This window comes from Lepidochelys kempii, chromosome 2 (genome assembly GCF_965140285.1).
Source record: "Lepidochelys kempii isolate rLepKem1 chromosome 2, rLepKem1.hap1, whole genome shotgun sequence".
Taxonomy (NCBI): Eukaryota; Metazoa; Chordata; order Testudines; family Cheloniidae; genus Lepidochelys; species Lepidochelys kempii.
In genome coordinates this window covers 255,458,801-255,477,908 of record NC_136381.1, presented here as the reverse complement: position 1 = coordinate 255,477,908, position 19,108 = coordinate 255,458,801, and the positions used below count along the sequence as shown (strand labels likewise).

Genomic DNA, 19,108 nt, shown 5'->3' with positions numbered 1-19,108 from the left:
TGTGGCCAGAGGGCTAGTGCCATCCTTGGATGCATTAATAGGAGAATTTCAAGTAGGAGTTGAGAAGTTATTTTAACTGTGTGTTTGGAACTGGTGTAACCACTCCTGGAATACTGTGTCCAGTTCTGGTGTGCACAATTCAAGAAGAATATAGATAAATTGGTGAGGGTTCAGAGAACAGCCACGAGAATGATTAAAGGATTAGAAAACATGCCTTATTGTGATAGACTGAAAGAAGCTCCATCTATTTAGCTTAACAAAAAGAAGGCTCAGGGATGACTTGATTACAGTCTGTTAGTATCTACATGGAAAACAAATATTTAATAGTGGGCTCTTCAATCTAGTAGAGAAAGGTATAAAATGATCCAATGGCCAGAAGCTGAAGTTAGACAAATTCAGACTGAAAATAAGGCTTACATTTTTAACAGTGAGAGTAATTAACCATCAGAACAACTTAGCAAGGATCACGGTGAATTCTCCATTGCTGATAATTTTAAAATCAAGATTGATGATTTTCCAAAAAGATATGCTCTACGAATTATTTTTTGGGAAGTTCTATGGCTTCTATTATACAGGAGGGCACACTAAATGATTGCAGTGCTCCCTTCTGGCTTTGGAATCTATGGATCTATTAAACTATGAATAGATGTTTGACTGGAAAGAAAAATTATGCCAGATTTTAAAATTGTGTTTCTTTTTTTAACACCACACAATAAGCTACTAAATACCCAACATTTAAAAAAAATTCATATGTTGTTTGTAGCTTACATTTGACACACACACCCTGAAAGTACACAACGTATTTCACCTGCTATAGTACATAATAAGCCATAAGAAGACATTTAGGCCCAAATCATGCCATAAGCTCTATGCCAGCAAACCTCACAATCATCACTGCAGGATCAGAGTGTTAATTTTTTTGTGGGAAAAACTGTATCCAAGCTGACAATATGAAGACAAATTCAATGTAATTTAAAGATTATTAACCCCTAGTAATATTTGCTAGTGTATACGTAACACTACATTGCGGATAGCTGTTTTACCAAAACGACACTGTGTTATAATTGCCTCTGTACTGCTCATAAATGCAATGGAAACTAAGAATCTCCATCCTTGCATTGGAAATTCCATCTTTCGCTCACCCACTGTGTAGAACTGATCAATGAAATTGTTTTTAATCGTTCACTTTATTAATATAACTTCATAAGTAAAGTTTTATGAATGAAACAACATTCATTCATAAAACCGGTTACCCCAATAACTGGCTAATTGAGTTTCACTTTCAATCCAATTGCTGCTTAAATCGCTGAAACTTGCAACATTGTAACTTCTGTTCACTGTTTGCCATTCCTTACACTTGTCCATATTGTAACTCAAACTCCACTTTAACTTGTCCCAAACTCCATTTTAAAATGCGCACTCCATTTTGTAAAAGCTTGCTGCAACCTTCATTTTTGCAAAACCCTGCTGTAATCTTATTAGTTTAGTTGTCTGAATGAGGTATGTATGGATGATGGAATCAACCTCCAGCCCCAGCCCGTCCTAATGAAATAAAGTGTAAACACCCAAGGGCTGAAGATGCAGACAACAGCCCTGACAAAGTAAGAAGAGTCCACCCTCAAAAGAAAAGAACAATTGAAGAAACATCAAAGCCAGGTCCCAGGCTGAAAGTCCTGTCTGCAATTGACGGGTGATCAATCACACTGAACCCAGAGGCAGCCTGACACAGCAAGACCTATAGACTCTGGATTCAAACTAAAGCCTACAAAATGGATGGGTGAGATGGAAGACTTTGGAGGGTGACATTCTGCTGCCAACATGGAAGGGCATTGGTGCATGCCCAACAGAGACCCAGCCCTTCCTTGTGCCTGGCTTTCCTGGCCAGTTAGCCGCCACAAGCTACGAACCCAAGCCACGAACTCAAGCTACATTCAGGACTGGTAACTATACAGCAGCTGCAGAACATTTGGTGTGTGTGTTTGTGTGTGTGTGTATACATAGGTATTAGATATTAGTTATTGGTCATAAATCAAATTGTGTTACAATGAACGTGACATCTTGTCTCGTCCCCTGAAACGATCCTGTGCAGTTTTGTCTGTATAACAACTGTGAGCTAGCCTAGCAGGATACTGGCATGCTAATATTCTGAGATCAATGAACTACGTCAGCACAAAAGGATGAGTCATTAAGGTCTAGGAGAAAAATCTGTTCTACCCCAGACAGGGCTGTAACTCCCATTACATTGATATGATATGGCATAATGTAGGAACATCTGTGTATTTAGACTATTTAATCTGCTGCCACAAAAGGTTTCTAATAGCTCCTTTAGTCTGTACTAGGTATAGTATAGACTAGTTTATACTAATATATAGTGTATGTATTAATATACTAAGACCTTGTCTAGACTAGGAGTTAAAGGTATGATGTTAGAATGTGTTAGATAACGTTTTAAGTCTACTGTAGGCAAGGCAGTGTATACTTGAACATGCATTAAGGTTACTGAGTTTGAGCCTAGGCTCCCCATAGGCTTATCACATATCAAAGGCAGTGTGTGTCTGGTCCACATTTGACTTTTCAAATGTGTTAGAACATGTCTGTCTCTCTCAAGTGGATCTCTTCAGTTACAGCTGCCATAAAACCAACTGAGCAAATTCTTTACCTCTCAGGGGCGCATATCCATGGTCTCTCGAGACTGAAGGATGCCTACTACCCCACCCTGAAGCAAATACTCTCCAGCAACCACACACCACACAACAAAAACACTAACCCAGGAACCTATCCTTGCAACAAAGCCCGATGCCAACTCTGTCCACATATTTATTCAAGAGACGCCATCATAGGACCTAATCACATTCGCCACGCCATCAGGGGCTCGTTCACCTGCACATCTACCAATGTGATATATGCCATCATGTGCCAGTAATGCCCCTCTGCCATGTACATTGGCCAAACCGGACAGTCTCTACGTAAAAGAATAAATGGACACAAATCTGACATCAGGAATCATAACATTCAAAAACTGGTAGGAGAACACTTCAACCTCTCTGGCCACTCAGTAAAAGATTTAAGGGTGGCAATTTTGCAACAGAAAAGCTTCAAAAACAGACTCCAAGGAGAAACTGCTGAGCTTGAATTAATATGCAAACTAGATACCATTAGCTTGGGTTTGAATAGAGACTGGGAGTGGCTGGGTCATTACACATATTGAATCTATTTCCCTAAGTTAAGTATCCTCACACCTTCTTGTCAACTGTCTAAATGGGCCATCTTGATTATCACTACAAAAGTTTTTTTTTCTCCTGCTGATAATAGCTCATCTTAACGAAGTAGCCTCTCACAGTTTGTATGGCAACTTCCAACTTATCTGTATGTGTGTGTGTGTGTATATCTATATATCTTCTTACTATATGTTCCATTCTATGCATCAGATGAAGTGAGCTGTAGCCCACGAAAGCTTATGCTCTAATAAATTTGTTAGTCTCTAAGGTGCCACAAGTACTACTGTTCTTTTTACTACTACTAATACATCTTTAATCCTAATCTAGACAAGCTTTGAAGCTATTACAATGTTAACACATTTGGGTTTTAAACCAACAGTGTTCAAAATAATTTAAAACTTTAGATGCTATGAGCCAGATTCTTCATTATACTGCAGCCCCTCTAGTTTGATCTGTTTTTATTGTGTAAAGGAACAGTGCTCCTGCCATACATACTGGTATCTTTCTGATATACTGTAATTTCGTAAAACATTTGTTATCCATTATTGCAAAACAAAACTTAGTTGTTTTGCACTACAGTGAAACAGTAAATGGTTGGTTTATTTTTGAAAATATATATTTTTGAAAATCGTCTGAGCATTTTCCTTCTGTGTTAGGTTACAGCTCAGAAGTTATTAATGTCTTAAAAACAGGGGTTTACAACCAGAATGCTGACACAGTCAGAACCTTAATACAGTTCTGCTAGCAATCTTTATGGAGGCAAAGTAAAACAAACAACTGAAGGTTAATAGAATAGCAAAAGTCATAAAAATGTGATGTAAACAAAATAATTTTGGGAAGGGGAGAGCTTAAATTGTAGTAGCAAATTGCTTACTTTTTATTGCTGTGTTCTTTCCCTAACATTTTAACATTATAATTAATGGGAATTATTCATATTCTGAAGGAGAAAGTCTATCCCCTGGATTTTATATACAGTTATAATTAATATATTAAAACAACATTTAACATTTTCATCTCCACAGCACTTTACACACATTAATTAATTCCCCCAAGCACTTCTGTGATGCACATAAGTAAGTATTATCCCAACTTTTCAGACGAGGAAATTGAAGCAGGGAGGGTCTGATTTGCACAAAACCATAGAGGAAGTTAATGAAAGGGCTGAGATTAGAATTGGAGAGCTCTTGGCTCCCAGGCCTGTGCTCAGGCCAAACAGCCCTGCCTGTCTATGTATTGCCATGCTGGAAACACTGTTTTGATTCACAATTTTATGCCCCATGAAAGCATCATGGAGGTAGAATGTTAAGTATGGTGGAAACAGGATAGGAAGGAGCAAGTACCTAATGCTGCTAAACAGTGGCCCCTTAACTCAATTCAGGATCACTCACTGGCTCTGAAGAAATCCCATCCAGTCCTGCTTGGGTAGCAGATGCTATACCGGGTCTGAGTTGGGGAGCAAAATAGGGGATCCTAGGAGCTTTGAGACAGACATATTGAAAGGTAAACCCAAACACCAGAAAGGCCCAAAGCTGCATTCTTTATTGCCCAAAATCTAATTGATTTCAGTAATGGTTTTGGTTGTGGCTTAGGCCCTAAATGTATGAGTGACAATTTCAGACTTAATATGTACAGCAATCCATCATATGTATTAAAAAAAAACAACCTTAAATGTTAAAGAGTGTGGAAATGGAAAGTAACGTATCCACCATATTTCTCCCTACCAACTACACACTCATTATCACTCCGGCCCATTGGAGCCGTCCAGATTTTCTTTGTCTTCATGCAGGTGTTTGGGAATGAGTGACAGGGGATGGATCACTTGATGATTACTTGTTCTATTCATTCCCTCTGGGGCACCTGGCATTGGCCACTGTCAGAAGATAGGATACTGGGCTAGACAGACCTTTGGTCTGACCCAGTATGACCGTTTTTATGTTCTTATTACCATTTTGGGGTAAGACTGAACTCTTAATTATCAGTGTGTATACACACAGATATAAAAACATTAAAAGGATTTTTTAAAAGTTCAACCAGTCCAAAAACGTGAATCCAAAAAACTTAAAAAAAAAATTTTAATTTTGCAAAAGGCTTAAAAATTCTCTTTCATAACAGGATGCAGCCTGTCAAATTTCAACTGGTTTGTTTTGGTTTTTTTGCCACATTAGAGGAGGCTGAACATCAGCCTTATAATAGAAGGCTTGCTTCATCTTAACTATTAAGAGATGACTCATCTCTCCATATTAATAAACTAAAACGTATTAGTGATATTTACACTCTTACATTTACAGCTCTTAATCACTTTAATAATCACGTGGAAACATAGCTGTTAAATTTAAAAACATGTCATAATAGAAATTTCTACTCAAACCCATATATGCTTTTAGCCATTAGAATATAGCCAAACAGTAGATCCCAATGAATTTAAAAATCAGAACTAATCCTTTTACTTAATTTAATTGCTTTTCAAAAGTTGATGGGTAATTTATAAAAAATATTCATCAGTTACTTTTCTCATACACCAAGAGACTGCTTCTGCACAGATGTAAGGATCCAAGCGTACTTACAACTAACAACTGGGAACTTGGCATGAAGAACTAGCTCCATCATCTCATCTCCCATGGGACTCTAATCTATAGGAACATATGGATAACATTTATTTGCTTTTCGCAGGAGATTAAAGAGTACACCCAGGTCACAATTCAGCAAAGCATAAAAACATTCTTAAATCCATCCATGTTTAGGAATGCATTTAAGCACATTAAGTTTAAATGCGTGCTTAAGCAATGCCTAAAGTTAAGCAGGTATTTCCATGCTTTTCAAAACAGGGATGGACTGCTGAATCAGGGTCCCAATGCAGAGGAATGTCGAGTAATCACTAGAAAGCAGATTCTGATACCACTTACAGTGGTGTAAAACTGGAATAACTCTGTTAAAGTCTATGAATCTAGGAATATTCTTAAAAGGCTGAAAACAGTTCTAGGTTTTGCCAGTGTTGCCATGAGTAGTTTTCTGGGTAAAGCTTTTTCTGTTAAGCTTGAATGCACTGGAGTCAGTGGCAAAAATCCCACTGGGCTTAATGGGACCAGGATTTCATCCCATGTGATTATTCTAGTGGTTGCCAGGTCTCATAAGGACTTCTAACAGAGGATACTTGATGTTTTGTGGATTACAGTTTTTGAACTGGGTGCAGTGCAGTGTCTATATTACAAAATAGAGCTGACTATTAAAATAAGTAAATTTATTATATATGCTCCACAGTGTCCACATCATCCAACACATTAATATCAAACAGAGATGGGATAAAACTGGGGGAGGTTTTGGCAAGAGCTCATTTCTTCTGTTTTTGCCTGCAACCACCACCAGGGATGGTGTTGGCTTTGGGCCCCATTTTATCTAAACTCTCCAATTTTAAGGCAATTTATATACAGTTTTGGATCATCTCTAGAAACAAATTTTTAGGCTTAGTATGTAAATTCTAATTGAATACTCTGAGTGTTTCCTACATAAGAGTGGGTTAAATCACCTTCTACAAATAAACACATCTTTGTTTGCCTTTTTCCCAGAGAACCAGCTTTCACTTTAAATTAAAATACTCTAAAGCCAGTTGTGTTTGAGTAATACAAAAAGTTACATATTAATCTACAATGACTAGGTAAAGACTCAGAAAAACTTTGTTGCAAACTACAAGTCTGTATGAAACAGATTTACTAAAGTATTGCAAGAAAAGTCTTAGCTGTCCTTCATTAAAGAAATGTGCATTCCCAGACATGCATCAAAAGATGTTTGTTTTAAAGCATTTCCACTACTCATTGCTTCCTTAGCAGAAAAGGCATTGACATTAGTGTTCCCGTTATGCTTGGGGACCCAATTGTACAACTGATAGTTTAACAGTAAAGTTTAATGTCCTTGCAAGTACTTCAAAGAAGAGAAAAAAACCCTTGCTTTTTGAAGTCTAATAGATTTGAGAGCCACAAGAAGGAATTCCCATCTAAATGCAAATCAAGGCACAACCATTTTGAATGCACGAATAGTTACAAATGGTAATTTTCCCACCATTTGTTAATGTTACATGGTACAATTACAGTCTTACACAACTGGAGTGTTTAACAGCAATTCTCTTCAGAATGCAACAGTGCATATTTTAGTTTTCTCTAGTCATATAATAAACCCAAAATATTCTTATTATGTAGCAATGTGTTTAAGCAGATTTAATTTAAAACATTGTTATTCCTTGTTTCTGGTTTAATTAGTCTTGCTCCAGAAATACATAAAGACTAAAGTGGTCAGAAAAGAAAAAGGATTAGATCTGCTCGCTGAACTATGAACAAAATCTCCTACTTGTCTGCTACAGTGTGAATTGTGGAGAACTGATTTTCATAGTTTATTAGCAGCCTGATGCACTGGATGTAGTAATGCTGAGGTTAGCACCACGGTGTGGGTCCTTATCTTTCCCCATACAAAAATGGGAACTGCATGTAACTATACAGTGAACTTTGGACACAACACACATTTCATTTACAGGGTGCAATCCACCCGAGTGCAAAGGGATGGTCACAAGCTCCTCAGCACCACTAAAACCCTGGAGTGTATGGGTGGTTTTGCACAGAACAGCTGTGCAGGAAGTGTGGAGTTTCCAATAAAGGATCTCTTTACACAAAAGTACACAAGTCCAGATTTCCCAGGGAGAGCAGATTTCACGATCCATTATGCATTTTTCATGGCCACAAATTTGGTAGGGCCCTATACATTGATGATATCAACTGAAGAAAAGGGTCCCAGTTTGACGGTATCAGGCTGTTGCCTTTCAGCAAGGCCAGGCCCAATCCAATGCTTCCCCAGACAGTGGACTAATTACCAGGCCTACCTTGGCATGGTCAGAAGTGTATGTCTGGGGACAGAGTTAGAACTGAAGGCGCTAATGATTCATATATTCCTGGAAACACTGATTACCATCAAACCGTTCTGGCAAAGGATACCCAGGGACGCTACTGGGGGTGGATTCTGCAGGTTGTGCCCACAGCGTTATATTCTCAGAGCGGTGCTGGCTCGCCTGCTCCTGCAACAGTTGGTTCTCAGCAATTGCACAACTTAATCCTGTTGTGCTAGGCTGGCAGCCTGGAGGCAGACTGCCCACTCAGTCAAGCCTGGTTCTTCTTGGAGCCGAGATTGGCCAATTGGCTCCATCCATATACCTTTCCTAGGCCAACCTCTTAGGGTAATGGTCTGCACAAACTGTTGGGGCTGGGATATTGGCACCGGGTCTAGTGGATGGAGCAGGAGTTAGTTGGGAGTTGGGCCAAGGGTCAGAGCTGAAATCAGAATCATGAGTTGAACCAAGAGTCAGAGTTGGAATCTGAGACTGGGAGCAAGGATCAAGAACCTGGAACAGGTCAGAAAAGCAGAAACAAGGCAGGGAAGCAGTAACCAGAAATCAGGTGAGAAGGCAGGGTCCAGTGTAGCAGGCAGGTAGAGCCCAGATGTGTGGACAACTTTCTTGTTTCTTTCTGAGTTGGAGTAGGAAGCCCTCACCTATCAGAGATCCTGATGTTTCTCCAATCAGACCCTGGGAGAGGCTTGCCTGATGTAGTTTCAGGTTTCATGGTCTCTCCACTCAGTTGGTTAGTAGCAAGCCACTGGGTAGGAGCAGGAGGTGACCACTGATTGGGAACTCCACAGACCCAGGTGCAAGACTCATGGAGTGATGACATTCTGCACCATCCCCAAAGAAATTAGTAAGGAAGGGGATGTCTCATCCAAAAAACTGCGTTCAGCTGTTTTTCTTCCCTGTCTGGAGGGGATGTTATAAAATTGTCTCTTGTCTTAAAGGGCTTTTGAAACATTAGATGCTATAATTATTGTTATTTACTGATTGTGTGCGAAGGTGGTAGCAAACAAGACATTCCAGTTTGTATAGAACGCAGCGTCCCAACCTGTTACCAGAACAAATCCCTGAGAACACTGCACACATCAATGCTCCATGCCCTCCACTGGCTCACTTCTGGTGTTGAGAACAGAGCATTGAATTAATCTGAAAGGTCCTCAATGGGTTGGACCTTTCCATTCTTGACCCACAGTGACAACTGTGCTCTTCTGGAACAATGCAGCTAATTATGATGGAGGACAAAGCTTGTGAGAGCCCACAATTGTGAAATGACCAAGAATTAGTGGCCATCACAAACCTTACCTCTTTCTGCTCTAAGTGCAAGGCACATTTCTTTGGCTTTGCTGTCTCTAACAAACTCATAGCAACACATTTTTTTTTTTTTTAAAGAAACCTTACCAATACAAGACCCTCCACTGCACATGACTCTTCCCCTGGAGAGAAGAAGATAAGAGAATAAACAACAAGTGACGGATATGCAATCATGTTGTTTGATTCACTTACTGGAAAGTCCTCAGAGAATAGGTGCTGACTCCATGGGTGCTCCGTGGCTGGAGCACCCACAGGGAAAAAATGGAGGGTGCGGAGCACCCACCGGCAGCCCCTCCCCCATCAGAACCTCTCCCTCACTGTGCCTCCCACCTGCCACAATCAGCTGTTTTGCAGCGTGCAGGAGGTTCAAGGATGCAGCGTGTTTGGGGGAGGGGGAGGAGCAGGGCAGGGATATGTCGGGGAAGGGGTGGAGTGGGGTCTGGGCCTGGGGCAAAGCTGGGGGAGAGCACCACCCCAGCACATTGGAAAGTCAACGCCTGTGCCTCAGATACTATGGCGATGAGCATGATATAAGAACCTATATAGAATAGTATATAGAACAGAATGCCATTTCCTAAACTGCAGGGCACATCCCCCCAGGGGGCACAAAGAACTAGCTGAAGTAAGGGCACAGAAAATGTGTAAATTAAGATGTGTGTGTATTTAATAACATACAGCAGGGCTGAAGAGCAGCACAATTGGTTTCATTTTGCTGAAGGGTGATTTAGCTTTCAAAGGTTTGAGAAATTCTGGCCTTTCAGAAGAGAGAAGTTTAAGGACAAGTTCGACAGTCTTCAGAGCATAATGGAAAACCCACCTGCTCCCACCATATTCAAAGAACAGAAAATCTCATGTATGTGTGCACACACAAATAAATTAGGAAGCAAAGTGCCCAAGGACTGGGAAAAAATAAAAAAGGAATTCACAATAAAGTCTGACATTGATAACATGATGCCAATCTTAATTATTGTATTTGGCATTTAGAGGCTATGGTTGATGGGCCTCTTAGAAACAGCACATTTTTCATAATTTTTTGTGAAGAAAGGCTTCCCTGAAAGGGTTTTTTCTCCATCTGCCTTGACACATCACTAGAAGTTTGTATTCACCAGCAGTCCCAAGTAGAATTGTTTAGATGGGGAATGCTTTCCCAGTTTACCACCATTAAATAGTCTCCCAGCTGCAGCTGTTCTGCCATCCTTATCCGTAATAGATATAATATTAATTTCAGTAGTTAAAATATTAAAACAGTAGGCTACATTGTGCCTTCAATTACACCTGTGAATCTCTACTAATTTCAGTGGAAAGTAGGGGTGTAATAAAGAATTTACCCCGTTGTGAACAATTAAAGAAACTATCACCATCATATGTGAATAGTAAGCTCAGAGTCAGGAATGAGGAAACTGGATGAAATGGAGAACTTACTATTCTGAAGCATTTTTACTATATTTTCCCTACAGTTCTATTGTTGAGAATCTCAGAGAATCGATCCTCCTCCTGAAGCCACTGGGAGTTTTGCCACCGACTTCAATGGGAACAGTAACTGATCCATAACAGAAAGGCTAACTTCAGGACTCTGGAGCAATTATCTTGCACAAACATAGAATGCCCTTACAGCATCGTGCCACTGAGTTAAGCACAAAACTTGCATTTTGGGCCAGAAAATTTTGGCATCTTAGTACAGCTCTTCCAACCAATATGTAACAAAAATGTAATGCTTTTGGTGAACATGTCTACAATATATAAAATGGAAACCATTTTAACCTGTTTTGCTAGTAATAAATTAGGACACGCAAACACATGGTGAAATTGTTTTTGAGTACACATTTCAAGGCTGAATTGCAAAGGTTATATATTTGTGGGGAGAGAGCTAGAGGTATCTGGTTAAGATATCTGATGCTATAATACACATTACATACATCTACAAATGTAGGAATATTACTGTGACCCAAAAAACTCTCACTGCCAACTGGCAAGGGAGTTAAAAGAATATCCTATACATTCTGGCTCATCAAAGAATGTCATATGATGTCTTAATGAAAGCCAACATCATGCTTGTTGGTCATTATTATCAACGTGAAATGTTTGTACAAATACTACATAAGGAGCTATGTACGTATACCAAAAATGTGTTTTAAAGACTGTATCAAGGCAGAGTTGACAAACAGGTTTTCTAGAAAAGACAAAGGGGGTGATGTCTTTTATTGGACCAACGTCTTTTGGTGAAAGAGACAAGCTTTTGAGCTACATAGAGCTCTTTTTCAGGTCTCTTTCACCAACAGAAGTTGGTCCAGTAAGAGAAATTACCTCACTCACCTTGTCTCTCTAATATCCTGGGACCAACATGACTACAACACTGCAAAAAACATGTTTTGTGTCTGAGGAAAGATGTTTATTCATTTGTCTCTGTCAGCATGTGAATAAAGCATTGTAAGCTAATACAATGGCTACACATCTACATATGAAGTAAACAGGGGGAGATGAAATCAAAAGGGCAGCAGCACAGCACAATGGGAACTATCCTGACTCAGTACAGACAATGAACTTTAGGGATATAAGAAGGCAAAAAGACACCCTTTGATCTTCCAACTGGAAAGTAAACAGGCAGTGTGTTTACATTCATGAAAACTGGATCTCTACCTACCTCCGTGGAAAATGCTGCAAAAGGCTTTAGGTGAGATAAACTTCTTTCGACAGGCAGTTAGCTTGTTAAACTAAGTTTAGTCTCTAGAAAGCATGTTATGATTTTTTATGTACAGTAAAAGCTGTTTTATCCGGCATGTTGGGGGAATAGGAGGTGCCAGTAAGTGAAAAATGCTGTTTAACAAAGAGGGAGGGAGTTTGGGTGTGGGAAGGGGCTTGGGGCAGTGGATTGGGGTGCGGGAGGAAGTGCGGAGTGCTGTATTCAGCGGGCACTCACGTCAGGCAGCTCCCCACAAGCGGCGAGCTGTCCGGGCTGTTCCTAGGCGGACGCGCGGCAAGCAGCTTCACACGCTGCCCTAGCCCTGCCCCAAGCATTAGCTCTGCAGCTCCTATTGGCTGGGAACCGTGGCCAATGGGAGCTGCGAGGGCAGCGCCTGCGGGAGGAGGCAGCGCGCAGAGCCACCTGCCACGCCTCTGCCTAGGAGCAGCCCGGACAGGTCACCGCTTGTGGGGAGCTGCCCAAGGTGAACGCCCCCTGAATCCGGCACCCCACGCCCCAGCCCGCTGCCCCGAACCCCCTCCTGCACCCAAACTCCCTCCCAGAACCCCTGCTCCACATCCTCTCCCACACCCCAACCCACTGCCAGCCCCATGCCAAACCAACTATAAACCCGGAATTTCAGTAAAGATCAGAAATGTTGGTTTATAGAGATTTCTGGTTGGTGAAGTGCCAGATAAAACAGCTTTTACTTTATTCCGTTATCCTTACTCACTATCTCTTGAATCTTTGATCATTAACTTCTTGTTAAATGATGATCCTGAGTTGAATCATACAAGGTAGTGTGTACACTGTTCCCATAGGGCAGAGGTGGGCAAACTATGGCCCGTGGGCCACATCTGGCCCGCAGGACCGTCCTGCCCGGCCCCTGAGCTCCTGGCCAGGGAGGCTTGCCCCTGGCCACTCCCCCGCTGTCCTCCCTCCCCTGCAGCCATGCTGCTGCACGAGCAGCATGGCTTGCGCCCACCCACCTGCCAGGCTTTCCAACAAGCCTGTCCTGACGCTCTAAGCAGCATGGTAAGGGGTCGTGGGGGGGGCAGTCGGATGGGGCAGAGGTTCGGGGAGGGGGGCGGTCAGCAGACAGGGAGTGGGGGGGTTAGATGGGAGGGTCCTGGTGGGGGAAGGGGGAGACAGGGGGGCTGGATAGGGGGTGGGGTCCTGGGGGGAGGCAGTTAGGGACGGGGGTCCTGGGAGAGGGTGATCAGGGGACAAGAAGCGGTGGGGGGGTGGATGGGTCAGGGTAGTCAGGGGACAAGGAGCAGGAGGGTTCTGAGGGGGGCAGTCAGGGGGCGGGAAGTGGGAAGGGGCGGATAGGGGGTGGGGGCCAGGCTGTTTGGGGAGGCACAGCCTTCCCTACCCAGCCCTCCATACCGTTTCACAACCCCAATGTGGCCCTCGGGCCAAAACGTTTGCCCACCCCTGCCATAGGGACAGCACACCAAGTATTTTGGTGAGTGTTCAGTGGATATGCTACTACAAGGGAATGCTTCAAAGGGTCTCGGGGCTGGAGTACACCTATTGTTAACTTGCAAGGCAAAATAAGGGCTGACATGGTCCAGAAAGGAGTGTTTTGGTGACTAACAGGATGATGGTCAAAGGCACATCCACAGGGAAAAAATGGTTGGTGCTGAGCACCCAGCGGCAGCCCCCATCAGAACCTCCCCCTCCCCCCAGAGCCTCCAGCCTGCTGGCGGGCTCTGCCCATCAGCACCTCCCACTCCCTCCCTGCTGCAATCAGCTGTTTTGTAGCATGCGGGGTGGGACGGGGAAGGAGTGAGGACACGGTGTGCTCGGGGGAGGGGGTGGAACACGGCAGGAAGAGGTGGATGGGGGTGGGGCTTTGGGGGGAAGGAGTGGAGTGGGGTTGGGGCCTGGGGCAGAACCAGGGGTTGAACACCCCTTGGCACATTGGAAAATCGGCACCTGTGCTGCTGGTGACAGGGAACTGATACCCAGTTACGCACAAGCAAGTCTCCCTCTCACTCAAGGCGGGGGGGAGTGGTAAAAATGTGATTCAGAGTCCTGGGTACCTCAGAACCATCACAGTTACCTAATATTAAAACCTGTTTCAGATTTTACATGTCCCCTTCTTATATGTCTGTACTGTATATCCTTAAAAATGTACACTGTAGGTATACACACATGCTCTGCTCAGTGCTCTTGAGTCTGAAGCCTGCTCCTCTTCCTCTTTCAAACCTACATAAACTGACCTTGTCTCTTACCATAGCATGGGGAGTAGGCAAACTAGCTGACAAGGAGCTGTAGCAGGAAGATGACAGGCAGAGATTTAAATTGATATTTGCAGTGCAAGCCAACACACAGGGTTGTGTGACAAACCAATTTAAATTATACTTACGGTGGCACTCCAAAAATACTGTGATGTTCAAAATGGGCAAGGGAAGAGGGTTCTTTACCTGTGAGCCTAGCCTACCCCAGGCTTCATCCTGACCCACTGAAGTCAATGGGATTATTTATATTAAAGCTAAGCCCTTGCTTCAGTGCCTTGCTGGACGCAGGCCAGAATGCTAGGTACCCTGGAGAAGTTAGCCCTGTGTGAATAACCCATAGGCTCTTAATTTTTCACTTTCAGCAAATATTTTGAGTACCAAATAAATGAGGTAAAACAAGTACTGCTCCACAACTGGCCAAATCTGATTTAAATTCAACAAATTTACTATCTGCCAAATATTATTTACTACCATAGAGCCTAGGAGCCCTATTCATGGACCCTGACCCCATTGTGCTAGGCACTGTATAAACAAACCATTTGATTTTAAAGCCTAAAATGACTGGATCACTTTACTTAGGTATATTTTTTGATTAAATCAATTTTTTTCTTCATCATCATCATTGTCCAGGAGAAAGGTGGGTGAGTAGATATTTGATACCAAGACTGATGGACATTTGTGACAAGTCTGCAAGGCTATATTATAAAGATAGCTGGGTAAAAAAATGCATACTTTTAGTCTCAAGCCCAATACTGACTCATCCATAACCTTGGTAAAATAACTCAGAGAAATATGTAGTTTGGGCTCTGGAGCTTTGACTCTTTCCAAGGCTGACAGGGAGGAAGCACTACAATGACCTATTGAGGTAAGTGGTTTGTTTCACAGCTCTCAGAGCTTTGTACTAGCCTAACTGAGAGACTACCTCGCTCCCTGTGCCATATTGCCACAGTTGTGATCAGTGAAGGTGCTCAAGCAAGTGTCTCTTTAGTATAAAAGAGAAGAAGCTGCTGACAGGGCAGTCTCCGTGAAGGGCCCTCTGATTTTGGCAATTTTGGATTGAGGGAGAGAGTTCCAGATATGTTGTCCTTCATGGCATACTTACTGCAAGATTCCTTTGGAGAGACAGGGATACAATGAAGGAAGGAGGGTTGGTTTGGCTTTGATGTTTCTGTAGTTGGTTATTCGTTGTTATTATTTTAACTTACGAAGGTGGAGAAGCTGGTTTTAATTTTATTTTGACTGTATTTTTAACTTTTGGCAAAGTCACCTAGAGCTCAGAATAGGTGGTGGTGTTTGAGGGGAATTAATATTTATTATTTTTGTAATAGGTGTTATTTAAAGCTCTCTGTAGATGCCAGCCCACACCTCTGCATTTATGTTTATGTATCTAATGTTATTTTCACAACCACTAGAGCTAAAAACATTTATTTAAAGTAAATAAATAAAAGCCTACATAGTGGTTCACAATTTCATAGCCAGTGAACATGTATGCGTACTAATTTGTTCATTGTGCTTTTATCAGAAAGTTGTATGCTAATTATTTGAAAATTATCAGTTCTGAATATATTTCTGAATTGTTTAGGAGGAAACTCTAAACTTGGGGAGCCAGATCAGTGACCTACCTCAGTAGTGATCCTATATGTAAATCTTAACTTCAAGTCAGAGTCTAATAACAGGGTGGCGATCTATACTACTTTATCTCCTTCCTTAGCATTAAATAGTTAGATAGATAGCATATATTCCTATCTATGATATTTATATGGCCCTTATTACCATAGTATCCGAGTGCCTCACAACTCCATGTGAGGTAAGGAAATATTATCTCCATTTTTTATAGATTGGGAACTGAGGCCCAGATCCACAGATGTACTCAGAAAGGTAAGTCCCAGTTTTGGGCATCACTGTGATCCACAAAAACCTCACTCAGTTGCCACCTCATCCTGTAGGTGCCTACACTTAGTGGCTACATTTTTGCTATAAAAGTTCTCTGCTCGTCTGAGTTTCTGTCTCTGCCATATTCTAGAAATCCAGATGCCTATCTCCCACTTCAGCTCCAGTGAGATCCACGAACTGGGGGAAGGTAGGCAGAAGAGCGCATATCTCACCTGTGAGACCCAATCTGGTAGATGACCTCTAAGCACACCTGCCAGGTTGGGTCTCATTCAAAATCTGGGTGGGAATGGTGACTACGTTACCACTTTTAGCCAAGTGGTTAGAACTATTCAGCTGGGATGTAGGAGAGGTACACTCAATTCCCCTCTCTGTCTGAGAGGGAGAAAAGATTTGAACTGTGGTCTCCCACCCTTCAGGAGGGTTCTCTAACCACTTAGCTATGGGATATTCTGATGTGGGGCTCCCTTAATCTCTCCACTTTGGATAAATACCTAGAATCACTGGGCAAAAAGAGAGAGAGAGTGACTCTACAGCTTGGTGGTTAGGGCACCTACCTCGCACCTGGGAAGTGGCAGATCTAGGGTCCAGTCACTCTGCTCCAGTGATTCTATTTATACACAGTGGAACAACTTCAACATGACAGATTAAAGGAGTCCCATATCAGAATACAAGAACTGGATGTGTAAAACCCCTTGCCCTGATGTTGAAGGGGGACTTCTTCCATGGCCCCTAAAGCAAGTAGAGTCTGAACTTCTTGTGGAAGCAGCAACTCATGAGAGGGCACCTGAAAAGGGATGGGACAGGTGGGCAAGTAGAGGGGATTAAGAAAAAATGGATAGAGTATCCCAACTGCATAGTGCTTAAGACCTATTTGTCCATGGTTACGGCTTCCCAAGCATTGAGAAAGTGGGATAATCTGGCCCCAAATGGGAGAGAAATGACAGGAAGATCGCCAGTAACTTGACTGCTGTCCTCAAGGCGGAAGTCAAAAGGGTTGCTTACCAAAGGATAACTAAGGACAAGTTGGCTGGTTGGAGTTGGAGCCAGAGGGTCTCTTCCTCTGATTTACATCTCCTCTTTGGAAAGACATGTTGCCTAGAAGTGTAAGTAGGTTGCTTGTAGTACTGTTGTAATACTGCTTGCCTGTATTACCGTTGATACTGCTGTGATTCCTGGGCCCTGTCCTGCCACTCTTGCAGGCTGGTGTATAGACTCCTAACAAACAGAGTGTAGCACGGGAGTCCTTAAATGAGTGTAAAATCTCTTCAGTTTTTTCAAAGAACAGAAACTGATCATCCAAAGGGATGCTGGATGTTAGGGGCTATACTGGAATTTTTGTGACCAAGAGGCTCTTCTAGTTGTTATTGCAGATGCTGTACCCTAGAAGAAGCATCTGCTGTGTCAAGCACCAATGGATCATTGATGTGACTGCTAGATGACCTTCTACCAGAAAAGCTTTAAACTCTTCCTTTGCATCTTCAGGGAGTTTTTCAGTGAATTTAGATGTGATTCAGTTTACAAAGTCATTCTTTGATAAAAGAACCTGCTGATTAGCTATGTATGTCTGGAGAGACAAGGCAGAATAAATCTTTCTCCACAGCAGATTCAAAACACAGAGGATCCCCCTCTGGGCAAAACCTTAAAGTTACAGAAAACAGGAATAAACCTCCCTCTTAACACAGGGAAAATTCACATAAAACTAAAGATAAACTAATCCGCCTTGCCTGGCTTAACTATACTGGTTGCAATACTGGAGACTTGGATTAGGATGGGTTGGAGAAGATGGATTACTGTCTGACCTCTCTCAGTCCCAAGAGAGAACAACCACTGTAAACAAAGAGCACAAAACAAAAGCCTTCCCCCCGCCCCGCCCTCAGCAAGATTTGAAAATATCTTGTCCCCTTATTGGTCGTTTGGGTCAGGTGCCAGCCAGGTTAGCTCAGCTTCTTAACCCTTTACAGGTAACAGGATGTTGCCTCTGGCCAGGAGGAATTTTATAGCACTGTATACAGAAAGATGGTTACTCTTCCCTTTATATTTATGACAACATTGTAGTTAGTACTGTAAACGCCCCACAAGATGTTGAGTGGACTATGTCGACACTCAGTGCCAGGATGGACTTCAACACTGGTGCCAAAGCATGAAGTATCATTCGTACCCTGTCAGAGAAATGCCCTGGTACCAAAGCTGTGGGTGCTAAGAGAGACACCATTGTTGAAGTTGAGGCATAACTGAGTACTGACATGGAGAGTGTCAGTGCGAAAGACGGTACTGAAGTCACATCTTTTGTAGGCTTCCTAGCTGGTACCAACACCAGCACAGATGGTAGCCTGTGCACTGAAGCAACAGATCCAAATGAGCCAGCAACAGTAGGGGCATCTCCACTACAAAGGACTCGTGTACCACAAGAAAGCCTGGCTCGGAGAGGCAAAGCAAATCAGTTGCTGCCTGATAAGCCTGTGAACTTGTTGGTCCTGACAGCTTCAGTGCTGCAGTTGTGTGCATTGGTTCCGGACACAATGGCCATTCCACAGCTGGTACTGGACTTGACAGTAAGGTACTGATATGTTCTTGCTGTGATACTGGGGAGATATAGGTTAAGGGCCCAGCTCCACCCTGAGTACCTGAGGAATCCTGGTGATGTTTCAAGCCCTTCTTTGAGAAAGAGGAGAAAGTCTCTCCTCAATCTGGAATAGTTTTCGTTTGTTTCATGAGTCCTCGTTCATGGAGGCCCCAGGGAGGAAGATCAGCCTTTTTCTCCAAGTAAAGTCTTAGTCATGAGGCCTGTCAGAAACCACTGTAACCTCAGCAGCTGCATGAGGGGCCAGGCAATGCAACGAAGGCCCTGGGGCTGAAATGGGCCTCATCACCCTCTGCA

General features: G+C 42.6%; 1 protein-coding gene and 1 long non-coding RNA gene across 18 annotated transcripts in view; one reads left to right on the top strand and one right to left on the bottom strand.

The window, feature by feature from the left end:
* The window catches only part of PRKAG2 (protein kinase AMP-activated non-catalytic subunit gamma 2), a 379,638-nt gene that overhangs the window by 91,312 nt on the left and 269,218 nt on the right, over positions 1-19,108 (bottom strand). The window lies entirely within an intron of this gene.
* Positions 1-19,108, top strand: part of LOC140907811 (uncharacterized) — a 45,777-nt gene that overhangs the window by 4,504 nt on the left and 22,165 nt on the right. Inside the window, exon 3 of one of the 4 annotated variants that reach the window (XR_012157637.2) lies at positions 16,175-16,215. The exons of 2 other annotated variants lie outside the window; for them this stretch is intronic. This is a non-coding gene — a long non-coding RNA (uncharacterized LOC140907811). Of the gene's footprint in view, positions 1-10,868; positions 11,351-16,174; positions 16,216-19,108 lie in introns of those variants that run through there. One more of the 4 variants, XR_012157639.2, reaches the window with a different exon arrangement.